The sequence below is a fragment of the Telmatherina bonti genome (assembly GCF_933228915.1).
Source record: "Telmatherina bonti genome assembly, chromosome: 18".
NCBI classification, from domain to species: Eukaryota; Metazoa; Chordata; class Actinopteri; order Atheriniformes; family Telmatherinidae; genus Telmatherina; species Telmatherina bonti.
In genome coordinates, this window is record NC_136616.1 from 10198867 (window position 1) to 10211692 (window position 12826).

Consider the following 12826-nt stretch of genomic DNA (forward strand, 5'->3'; position numbering starts at 1 on the left):
TTTTCCTTTCTCCGCCTACAGCCACCACCATCAGCTTGCGCCCATCTGCTTTGAGCCTCCACCTTCAGCCACAACCATCGGCTTGCACCCATCTGCTTCCAACCTCCACCTTCAGCCAAAACCATCGACTTGCATCCACCTGCTTCCAGCCTCCACCTTCAGCCACAACCATTGGTTTGCATCCACCTGCTTTCCAGCTTCCACCTACAGCCACCACCAACGGCTTGCATCCACCAGTCTCCAGCCTCCACCTGCAGCCACCACCATCGACTTGCATCCACCAGTCTCCAGCCTCCACCTTCAGCCACTACCATCAGCTTCCATCCGCCTTCTTCCAGCCTCCAGCTGCAGCCACCACCATCAACTTGCATCCACCTGCTTCCAGCCTCCACCTGCAGCCACCACCATCGGCTTGCATCCACCTGCTTCCAGCCTCCACCTGCAGCCACCACCATCGGCTTAGATCCACCTTCTTCCATTCTCCACCTGCAGCCACCACCATCGGCTTGCATCCACCTTCTTTCAGCCTCCACCTTCAGCCACCGCCATCGGCTTGAATCCACCTGCTTTCAGCCTCCAGCTGCAGCCACCACCATCCGCTTGCATCCACCTGTGTCCAGCCTCCACCTGCAGCCACCACCATCAGCTTCCATCCACCTGCTTCCAGCCTCCACCTGCAGCCACCACCATCGGCTTTCATCCACCTGTGTCCAGCCTACATCTGCAGCCACCACAATCCACTGGCAGCCAGCTGTGTCCAGCCTCCACCTGCAGCCACCACCATCCACCATCTTCTTGGATCCACCCATGTCCAACCTCCACCTGCAGCCACCACCATCGACTTGCATCCACCTGTCTCCAGCCTCCCCCCACAGCCACTACCATCAGCTTGCACCCATCTGCTTCCAACCTCCACCTGCAGCCACCACCATCGGCTTGTATCCACCTGATTCCAGCTTCCACCTGCAGCCACCACCATCGGCTTGCATCCACCTTCTTCCAGCCTCCACCTTCAGCCACCACCATCGGCTTGCATCCACCTTTTTCCTTTCTCCGCCTACAGCCACCACCATCAGCTTGCGCCCATCTGCTTTGAGCCTCCACCTTCAGCCACAACTATCGGCTTGCACCCATCTGCTTCCAACCTCCACCTTCAGCCAAAACCATCGACTTGCATCCACCTGCTTCCAGCCTCCACCTTCAGCCACAACCATCGGCTTGCATCCACCTGCTTTCCAGCTTCCACCTACAGCCACCACCATCGGCTTGCATCCACCAGTCTCCAGCCTCCACCTGCAGCCACCACCATCGGCTTGCATCCACCTGTCTCCAGCCTCCACCTTCAGCCACTACCATCAGCTTCCATCCGCCTTCTTCCAGCCTCCAGCTGCAACCACCACCATCAACTTGCATCCACCTGCTTCCAGCCTCCACCTGCAGCCACCACCATCGGCTTCCATCCACCTGTGTTCGGCCTCCACCTGCAGGACCATCCACCTTCTCCCCCCAACCACAGTACTGTTCAAAAGTCTCGTGTCACTCCTTTTCTTTTCTTTTTTCTCCAATATTAACGTTTTTTTTCAGCAGGAATTTCTGTTGCTCAAGTTCAGCTTTTCCTGAAATTCTTTTTTTAAACTCTAATCTTTTCTACTTTTCTCTATCGACAGTCTGACAGACTTTCTAAAGGTCTGGAGTTTTTCGTTGGATGCTGGCTGTTTTGTTTTTTAACTTATTTTCAGTCCAGTTCTTCTACCTGAGTGATTTCAGAGTAATGTGTTTGTTTTATTTATGTGTTTGTTTCGTCATATATTTATGTTTGTTTACCTCTTAACACTGACCTCTTAATCATTCAGGTATATAAAGGAACCCAAACGATGAACCAGTGTTGGGTCAACACATAACAGAATACTGAAACAACACATTTTATATTCGATCTTAATGCTTGCATTAGTCAGCCGTTAAAATTAAATTAATATTTTTCATCTGATTTTATCTTTATAACAAAAACATCTATGAAAAAATTTGACAGACAGAAAAAAAACAGTATTTTGACCCAACAAAGTGTTTCAAAAGAGTTTCCAGCAGAAAAAAATTGGCATATATCAGCATTGTTTCCACCAAACCACTGGTTCAGATATGGGACCTTCTCCCCTTCTTTTATTTTCAACTGGTCCAGTTTTATTGAGAACAAACTTTCCACCATGCTGTGTGTAAAGTCATGTTGTTGTTTATTCTCAGTCATTTCTTGCTTCTTGAAGATGTTTCACTTTTATCTGAAAGTCTTCAATTCTAACCAGAAGGTGGGGACTCTCAGATTATAAGTGTTAGAAAAACATTAAGGATCGATAAGGTGACATGGGGTCACCATTGTGTTTGGTTGTTTTGTTCTTTAGATAAATATGAGCTGCCGATGAAAGACACATTAGTATATATTTGTATTACACTGCCACCTGTTGAAAAAGTTGTCTTTTCTGTCTTCTCTGTGTTTTTTCAAGAAGTTTATCTGATTTAATGAAGGTCCAGTTTGGATATAAACAGGTTTGAGGTGCTTCCTTAATGCAGCTTTGTTTCCTAAGTGTCCCCTCTGTCCTTGGAGGAACATTTTACCCTGAAGTTTCTGATATTGGAAAGGTTTGTTCCAGTGGTTGGTGTGAGTCAGACAGTAGATCATGGTCTGTTCTGGTTTCTGGTGAACGTCAGTGTTATGGTTTCCATCCTCCTCAATGTGAGTGTTTCAGCCTCTAAAGTTTAGATTTCCACCCGGGTGTCCTCCGTCTCTCTAAACTGGATTGCTGGATGGCACAACATGCAGAAGACAGATTTCTCAAAGGAAACGTAACGTCTAAAACGTTCCATTTCCTTTCTAATCAGGACTGTGTCCTGCTGCATGTATGCCTCTGCACCACCTGCTGTTCATGCCATGACTGCTTCAGGCAGAGGCACAGCTCATGCTGTGGGGTGTCTGATGCCCCCATCATGGCCAGCATGGAAATGGGGGAAGCTGAAAAGCCGTTTTTGGATTGTGCATTCACACTGAGGAGGATGAAACCTCAACACTGAAGTTTACCAGAAACCAACACAGACCAGAGGCTAGTATTTGTCCCCCCCCCCCCTCCCGTGTATCACAAACTGTCTGTCAAGGACAGAAGGGAAGACTCAGGAAACAAAAACACATCAAGGAAGCACATTAAATCTGTTTTTATCCAAACTGGATTTCATCAAAACAGACAGATTTCGGAAAAAACAAACAGAAGACAAAAAGGACAAGTTGCCAGCAGGGGGCGCCACAGTACAAATATTGTGTCGTTCAGCAGCACCTCATATGTACCCAAAGGACAGACAAACCGAACACAAGCTGAGTTAAGAACAGTGAGGAGTGTTCAGACCTTCATACAGGAGAGACCAACAACCACTCTGTAAACACATGAACACAGGAGAGCAGCTCCACACGTCCACATTCAGACGTCCATCTGCACCTCAAGGAGAAAGGACACTGGAAGATAGTCACGTCAGCACTTCAGACATAGAAGACAGATAGATGCGAGGAGAGCAGAAATAATGTTAAACAGGAGAAAGCAAGAGAATGGTGGTCTCTGGTACCACCTTCCAGCTCCTTCAACTCTCCTCCTGAAGGTTCATCCATTCACACACTGGACCTGAAAACCGACATGTTTCTGCTCAGGCAGGTGAACCGTTTTCAGGTGACAACGACATGAACAGATCAGAGTCACTGACTCCATGTGACCTTATCGACCCTGAACACGTGATGTTCCTTTAACACTTACAAGCTGAGAGTCCCACCTTTTAGTTAGTGAAGAAGACGTACAGATGAAGGTGAAACATCTTTAAGAAGCAAGAAACAAAAGTCCAGCTGACTTTATTCCACATCTGATAATTACCATGACCTGCATGGCTGAGGATTTATAGCAACATGTCACATCTCAGCATGGTGGGAAGTTTCTCATCAACAAAACTGGAGCAGTTGAGAGGAAAGGAAGTGGAGAAGTTTGCACATCTCAACCGGCGGTCGGTCTAAAAGCCATCTGCAGCAGATGAAGTCCAGGAGCTGATAGAGGCGCTGATACGTGGACAAAAGGCTGAGGTGTGCCGGATGACGGCAGAACTGGACTGAAAATCAGTGCTAACAGCTCTGATGGAGGGACGGATCCCTCCATCAGAGCTGTAGAGAACAGAACAAGCAGCAGCCGACATGTTTCAGTAAATCTTTACTTTTCCATCCTATTTCTGCTTTTTTTTTTTTTTTTGGAGTGGCTCCAGACTTTTGCACAGTACTGTCCCCCAAGGTAAGAATCCACCTTCCATCCCCGTGATGGACACTCAGCACTGAATGTCCTTCATGATTCATTTTTTTATATTGAACAAGTCATTCATGGTCTCACTCTGTGCCACATGATTTAACGGTGCAATATTCCTTTCTTTACCCGTTGCCGGGGGTTTCCTGGAGGGAAGCTCCCGAGGAGACGTCCTGACTGAGGAAGACATCGTGTCAAAGACTCAAGGTAAACAGAGGAATCGTTGCTGGTGTTAAAGAGTGGATGGAAAGGTTTTAGTTTATTTCATTTGTTTTATTTTTCCCCTCCAGTGAATCTCTCTGGTGTCCAGCTCGGACCGAAGCCGTCTCCATCTGTCTCCTCTGTGATCCGTTTCCAGAAGCACACCTGAAACTCCACCTTCTGCCACGAACCTGCAGGTAAAACTCACCTTCAGTCTCCAGCTGCAGCCTCTACCATCCACCTGGAGCAAGTTCCACTGATCCGTTGTCTGTATGTGCTGGTCCTGCTGCAGGGTCATGATGGTGGGAATGGAGCCGACCCCAGCAGCTGATATAGGGGAGGAGTCCACTTTGGACAGGACACCAGTCCATCGCTGGGCCAACACAGAGAGACAAACAACCAGCCATGCTCACTCAGATGTCAGAGTACCTGGAGAGAAGCCACACATGCAGACCCCAGCCGAGCTTCAAGCCAGGAGCCTCCCAGCTGGGAGGCCATGTTGTTAACTCCCACCGCTCCATGCAGCCCACCTTCCAACTCGCACCGTTTAAAACAAACGTACAGATCCAACCCTCAGCTGAATCGTCTCCATGGCAACGTCTCTCTTTGGCTGCAGCCCATCTTCCATCTAGATCCTTTAACTTTAGGTATTTTGGTGTTCTTCTGTTCCTGCCGGTGAGCAGATCAAGTTGCTTTTTTCCTTTTGCTCCGACACTCAGGATCTGTGTTTCTTTCAGGCTGAACTGCCGTCCATCACCAGGAAGAAGAATCCACCTTCCATTTCCACGTGCAACCTCTAGCATCAAGAAAGAACCTAAATCCAGCTTCATCCTGCTGCTTTTACCGTCCACCTCCAGGAAACTTCAGGTCCACCTCTTCATGCACTCTCCTCCTCCATCCTGCAGCGGAGGAGGGAGGTGTCCAGCAAAGAAAGCTCCATGGTAGGAGAAAAGATTCCTGTTTTACAAGCCTTCTTTCCACTGATCATTTCTCTCCCTTTTCAGTGACTGATCTGTTCAACTGTCCACACACGGCTGTCCTTCATTCATTTATTATCCTTGTTTCATTTCAGCCCGACATCAGGAAGTTCAAGTCCATGCAAAGTCAGCTGAAGCCCCCTTCCTCAGAGACCATCAACATGAAGGTGCTGAGCAAGGTTTGTTTTTATTAAGAGAGAAAGAAAATAGATTGATCCAGTATTCTCAACCCAAATAAGGCCTTTCGTTTCTGAATGCATCTCTGTGCTTTTCCTCCAGATCCATCTGGGTTTCTCCTCCAGATCAAGCAGAAGATGACAGAGAGCCATTTCTTCACTTCCATTATTCCTACCTTCATTCCTCCACGCTCAGCACCAGCAGCACCTTGTCCTCCCTCTGACTGGGAGGGATCCTTCATAGGGGTCTTCTCACTGAACCTGAAGTTAAAAAAAAACTGGTGAAATAAATGAAAGGTTCTGACTTTGAATTGTTTAAGCTTTTTGTGCTCAATTAAGGTTTGTTTCAGTCACAGAAAATTTATTTTTTCACACATAAGGAAAGCAAGAACTGAAAGGCCAAAACAGACAGAAGCAGAAAAACTTGGATGCCTTACATCAAATGAGTTGCCCTAAATAGTAGAAATAAAACAGATGTGCATCAAATAAAGATAATTTTATTACTGCTGTATTATCAGGACAGACAAACCTGACAGAGGTACATCTGTGAGATTTTTTTACATTTAAACCTGAAATGTTCTGCTGTGGCTAAAAGATGTTAAAGTGGTGATAAATTGTTTTCACATTTGGGCTGAAACAAGTCTGTAAAACAGGAGATGTTGTCACAAGGAGAGTTGGACCCAAGGAAGAGAGTAATCAAGCAGGTATGGGTGAACAGATTTATTTGGGTGGCTTGAACAGGTTGTAGTTCGCGAAGGCTCAGGAATCACTGGTGTGTGAGCAGGCAGACAGCTTCTGTAAAAGGCTGTTTCGGTTCACAAGAAGGGAATCAGCAAAGCCTGCAACAATCCAGCACTGAATGCAGATCAGCCTGGGGTTTATTAGCAGCTGAGGTGCAACAAGCCTGATTCCACTCAGCTGTGCTGGTTAACTACAGGACACGCCTCCTGTAAACACCAAGAGAAGACACGCAATCCACACAAGGAAAAGAGGAGGAGGAACACACACACCAGGGCTTGGGGATCCATGACAGGTGTTACTTCACATCTGCAGAAGAAAACAATCTGCAAAACATTTTAATATTTATCTTAAAGGGACTTTTTTTTTTTTTTAGAGAGCAGTTCTTTATTTTGTGGAGGATTATTGTAACCATAGATGTTAGCAATAATCATGAGAGAATTATCAATGCTCATAACTATAACAATCCAGTGTCCAAATTCATCTTTTTTGATAGATGTAACTGATCCAGTAGAATTATTCAGTAAAATCGCTACTCCAGCAGATTTTGAGGTGCCGTGACTATAGTAGATTTTGTCCCCCCATTGATTATTCCAAAATTTTTCATCATTGGAAGTTGTGTGTTTCTTGCAAAAAGTTAATTTGAGCTTTCTGACTTTTACAGAAGAGAAAAATACCCTCTCTTGACCCTGTCTTGTAAACCTCTGGTATTTAAAGAAGAAAATAAAACATCACTTTTAAAGAACATAAATTAAATAATATATATAAAATATAAAAATAGAAATGTGTATTTGTACAAGGAATTAGCTTTGTAACTGTGCTAATACCACCAAAAACTTCTTTTAACAGTTAGCTGAACAACAAACTTTTAGAATAGGCATTTATCTGGTTTTACCCGAGTGTACTGAACAGTTCATATTCTATATTTTTCATCCAGCCGCGGTGACCCGCTTTCCTTCCACATAAGCGTAGGGACCCTTGAATGCCGTCTTCTTCCCCTCCTTCCGCGCCTTAGCGATGATGGGCCACACAGCATCCCGTGCCAGCTTGTCCTCCTTGGTCATGTCCTCCACAAAGCGAATCTTCAGATCCTCACACACCTTGTGCTTGTATGATGCTCTCCATATCACGTCCCAGTCGACCCTCTTCACGAACTGCATGATGACTTGCCGTGGCTTGCCGTCGAGTTTTCTCCCGAGCCTATGAACCGTATCAACTGTCTTCTCCATCTCCGATTCGAGTTGAGGTGAAATACGGCACAACAGGTTGATGACATCCTGCCTTATGTTTTCACCTTCTCGCTCTTTGAGCCCGTTGATCCGAAGGTTCCACCTTCTTTTATATCTTTCAACGTCTTTGACTCTCTCACGCAGCTTGTTGTTTTCCCGGGTTAACTCGGCCAGCGCACTTTTCATGTCGGCCATTTCTTTTTCACAATCATCAATCTCTGCCATGTTGAAAGCGATGCTCTCACTGTGCTCTTTAATAATAGTGGTCATTTCATCAAGCTTCCTGTCTTGCCTGTCAAAACGCTCAATGAGAGATTGTAGAGATGTTTGAATAGCTACCAGCAGCGTAGTGTTGGAAAGTTCTGGCTCATCAGTCATCTCACCGGTTTTCTGTTTCTTCAACGTCTCACCTTTAATCGGAGTTGTTGGCGGGCGTTTGGCGATAGTTTCTTTTCCTCCTTTTCTCGGGGATTTGGAGGCCATCACAACATTAAAAATAGTGTCCGTTGATTGATAATGCAGTTAGAGTTTATATGATTTGGTATATCAGGTAAGTCGAATAAAATTTGCGAAAGTCTGTGCCCGCTAACTATAGAGCGTCTACTCAGTCCCCCATCTTGCCCCCCCCCCCCCCCCTTAGTGTAACATTTACACCCGCCTGACGTCGGAATCGTCGCTACAATTCTAACGCATGCACGTCCTGGCACCTCACTTTCTGAAAAACTGGCATCGTAACGACGGTAGCCAACATGTGTCAAAAAGCCGCGGCAACACCGAAAAGATAAAAATATATATTATAACTATGGTAAACACAACCGAATGAAAAACGTTTCTTTAGGCTATTTTAGGCAGCGCATTTTACTTACTTGTCGAGAAGAAAGTTGGCAACTTCGGCATCCCTTTTAAAACCCTTCTCCGTCTTCAGCTCCTTCCACCTGGAACAAAAGCTAGTCCGATGTTGATCCTTGTTTTTGTATTTCCTGGTCACGCTGCCTTTTAAGTGTCCTTTTGCGCCTTCTCGGCGATGCAAACGCTGCTCCCGTGCTGCTGCTTCATATCCGTGGTCCTCCATCTTTGTTAAAGGAGTCATAACCTGGTCTTTTCATGTGCCCACTGTCCTCTAATGGTTTTTAAATAACTGTTTAAAAACTTATTAAACAAAAAAAAATATATAAAAGTGCTTTTTCTGACACTTTATTCATAATAAACATTTTCTCGTGAGAATTCACGCGAGATTTTCATAAACCTCGACATCGATTAAAATCATGTTAATGAGGTGCTCGCTGATTGGTCGCTGGAAGTCCGGAGTCGGAAAGGGGGCGAGGCCAGTAGCCTCCATGCTAAAAACATTAGCGGCTAGTGATAGCAGCTAACCTGATTAGCAGCAGCTTCCTGAATTCAGGATTTATGTCTGAACCGGACTCTGAGCCTGAGAGAGAAGATACCGAGATGGTGGAAGGAGCACGTTTACAACAAACTGTCTCTGAATGGTAAAGTCCTCATTTTAATGTCTGCTCGCCTTGCCTGTTCGGATAGCATGTTGACAACGAGGCATGTCGTTCATGTTAATACGTCTCAGTTTTATTCTGTACTGTTTTTTAAACAATAAATGTACTTTTTCACACTGTACTGGGAGCATTTAGATAGGAACTAATGTTATGTGGTATCCGGTAGGACACATTAGGAGGTGACACGTTCCCATGTGGAGGCATGTTAATAAAGCTTCAGCTAAAGACCTACATGTGCCTTCTTTATGCATGTCCAGACATCATAATACATGGTGTCAGAAGTTAAGAAGCCCGTCTCAGGCAGAGATCGGAGGACGAGGTCGGTGTGAGGCAGCAGTCTTACCGCAAGCCGAAACAAGAGGCTAAGTGCTACAGGCTAAGCTAACGGCGCAACGAGAGGGCCGGAGGACAGCGCAAAGATGATGGATCCCCTGTTTTCAATCAACCCACCTGAGAACTTTGATTTTGGTGACTACTCGTCATGGCCCAACTGGATTCGCCGTTTCGAAAGGTTTCGTGTTGCGGCGGGACTAGACGGCAAAGATGAAAGCTATCAAGTAAACTCTTTAGTGTACACAATGGGTGATAAAGCAGATGATATTTTGAGCACGCTCGGGTTGAAAGATGATGAGCTTAAAAAGTACACGCGTGTGAAGGAAGCCTTTGATAAACACTTTATAGGCAAACACAACGTAATATACGAGAGAGCACGTTTTAACAAAAGGTGTCAAGAACCAGGGGAATCAGCTGAGTCCTTCATTGCTTCAGTCTACAAGTTAGCTGAAAACTGCCAGTATGGACCACTGCAGGACGAAATGATAAGAGATAGGCTAGTGGTGGGCATACAGCACCAGGGCCTGTCAGAAAAACTGCAGATGGATAGTGGTTTAACAAAGGAAAAAGCAGTGCTACAGATAAGACAGCATGAAGAGATAAAGAAACAGCAACCAGTCATGAGAGAAACAAATGTTAAGGACATGAAAGAGGAAAATGTGGACGCATTAAAGTTTAAGAAAAAGACTTTTAAAGAGAACCAAGCAAGAAAACTATTTGAAACGAAGAGTCAATTTCAAAACCAAAAAGGGAACAAGTACTGTGGACGCTGTGGCAAATCACCTGCACACTCCAAAAATGACTGTGCTACTAGAGACGCAGAGTGCAGAAAATGTCGAAAAAAGGGACATTTTGCAGCTCAGTGCAGATCAGGCAGTCCTGGAGGATGAGGACAACATGTTGTTCTTAGGAGCAGTTTCGGCAGGAGCACAGCTCACCAACTGGAAAAAGACACTGGAAGTAAATGGCAAAAATGTGACTTTCAAACTGGATACAGGAGCTGACGTGACCGTGATACCAGCTGCTATATACTCAAAAGACATTCATGGCCCACTCACCAGAGCAGAGAAGCCCCTGTGTGGTCCAAGTGGTGAAACCCTGAAAGTGAAAGGTCAGTTTGATGCTGTAATAAAATACAAAGACGAAACAACAACACAGCCCATTTATGTTGTACAAAGACTGTCTACACCTCTGTTAGGCTTTCCAGCTATTTCAGCATTATGCCTGCTACATCCTGTGGACAGTGTCAAGGAGCTAGAGGCTGACATGAAAAAACTGTACCCCAAGGTCTTTACAGGACTGGGCCTCCTAAAAGGGGAGTACAAAATAAAGCTGAAAGAAGATGCCAGTCCCTATGCACTGTCACTTCCGCGACGAGTCCCACTACCTTTATATGACAAGGTGAAGACAGAACTTGAGAGAATGGAGAAAATGGGAGTGATTGAGCCGATTGAGGAACCTACAGAGTGGTGCGCAGGAATGGTGGTGGCTCCTAAGCCAAATGAAAAAGTCAGGATCTGCTCGGACATGACTCACCTAAACGAGTATGTTTGCAGAGAGCGCCACATCCTGCCTGCTGTCGATGAAACATTGGCAAAGTTAGCAGGAGCAACAGTCTTCACAAAACTGGATGCTACAGCTGGTTTTTGGCAGGTGTCTCTGCATCCAGAATCAGTTCTGCTGACAACTTTTATAACACCGTTTGGAAGATACTGCTATAAAAGGTTGCCATTCGGAATATCATCAGCACCGGAACATTTTCAAAAGAGACACACTCAGATGATGACAGGACTGGAAGGAACTGTGTGTCACGCAGATGACATACTGGTTTTCGGGTCCACCAGAGAACAGCACGACCAAAGACTGCACAGAGTGCTAGAGCGGCTCCAGCAGGAAGGGCTGACTCTCAACAACGATAAGTGTCAGTTTGCAGTAGAAAAAGTCATGTTTCTGGGTCACATTGTAACGGCACAGGGCATTGAAGCGGACCCTGGCAAAATCAAAGCGATTATGGAGATGCCTACACCTAAAGATACCGCAGATGTGAAGAGGTTTGTGGGCATGGTGAACTATGTCGGAAAGTTTTCCCCACGTGTTGCTGAGCTCACACAGCCACTAAGAGAGCTCCTCAAAGCAGACACCCCTTGGGAATGGGGGGCAGCACAGCAGCGCGCCTTTGCTGAACTCCGACAAGAACTGAGCTCACCCACTGTCCTGGCTCAGTACTGTTTAAACAGAGAGACAAAAGTTGCTGCGGACGCATCCTCTTTTGGGCTAGGAGGAGTTTTGTCACAGAAACAACCAACTGGTGACTGGCGTCCTGTGGCTTTCATTTCACGCAGCATGACAAACGCAGAGCGCAGGTATGCCCAAATAGAGAAAGAGGCACTTGCGCTGACTTGGGCGTGTGAACGATTTCAGTCTTACCTGGTAGGGATGGACTTTTTGATCCAGACAGATCATAAGCCTCTCATTTCTCTACTAGGCAGCAGGGCTCTTGATGACTTGCCACCTCGTATTCTTAGGTTTAGATTACGACTACTTCGCTTCACATATAAAATCGAACACGTTCCTGGAAAAAACTTAATCACAGCTGATGCATTGTCCAGAGCACCTATCCAAGCCCCACCCATGATGCAGGACAAGCAGTTGGAAGAAGATGTGTGCGTTTCTGTCAACCAGATTTTGCAACAGCTGACAGCAACAGAAAGTAAGCTTGCACAAATCAGACAGGCACAAGAAAAGGACAATACATGCAAAAAACTTAAACAGTTGATCCAAACAGGGTGGCCTGCCAGCAGGAAAGCTCTCCCACCTGAACTTCAAGAGTATTGGCAGTACCACCAAGACCTGCTTGTTGCAGATGGACTATTGATGAAAAGTGAAAGGCTTGTTATTCCAGCTAGCATGCAGGAAGACATGCTCAACATTATACATGAAGGTCACCAGGGCATGACAAAATGCATCGCGAGAGCACAGCAGTCCATATGGTGGCCTGGTTTAACCAAAAGGATCAAGCTTAAAGTTGAAAACTGTGAAGTGTGTGCGCGGGAGGTTCGCAACGCACCAGAGCCTCTCCTCACGACAGAACCACCTAACAGACCATGGCAGCGTGTGGCAGCAGATCTTTTCCAGTGGAATCGTGCCATGTACCTGTTAGTGATAGACTATTTTTCCCGATACATTGAAGTGGCCAATTTTACCTCAACTACTGCAGTACCAGTGATTAACAAGATGAAAGCGATTTTTGCACGGCACGGAGTCCCGGAAACTCTTGTCACAGATAACGGCCCCCAATTTTCAGCTGCTGAGTTTGCGACATTTGCAAGGGACTATGATTTCAACCACGTG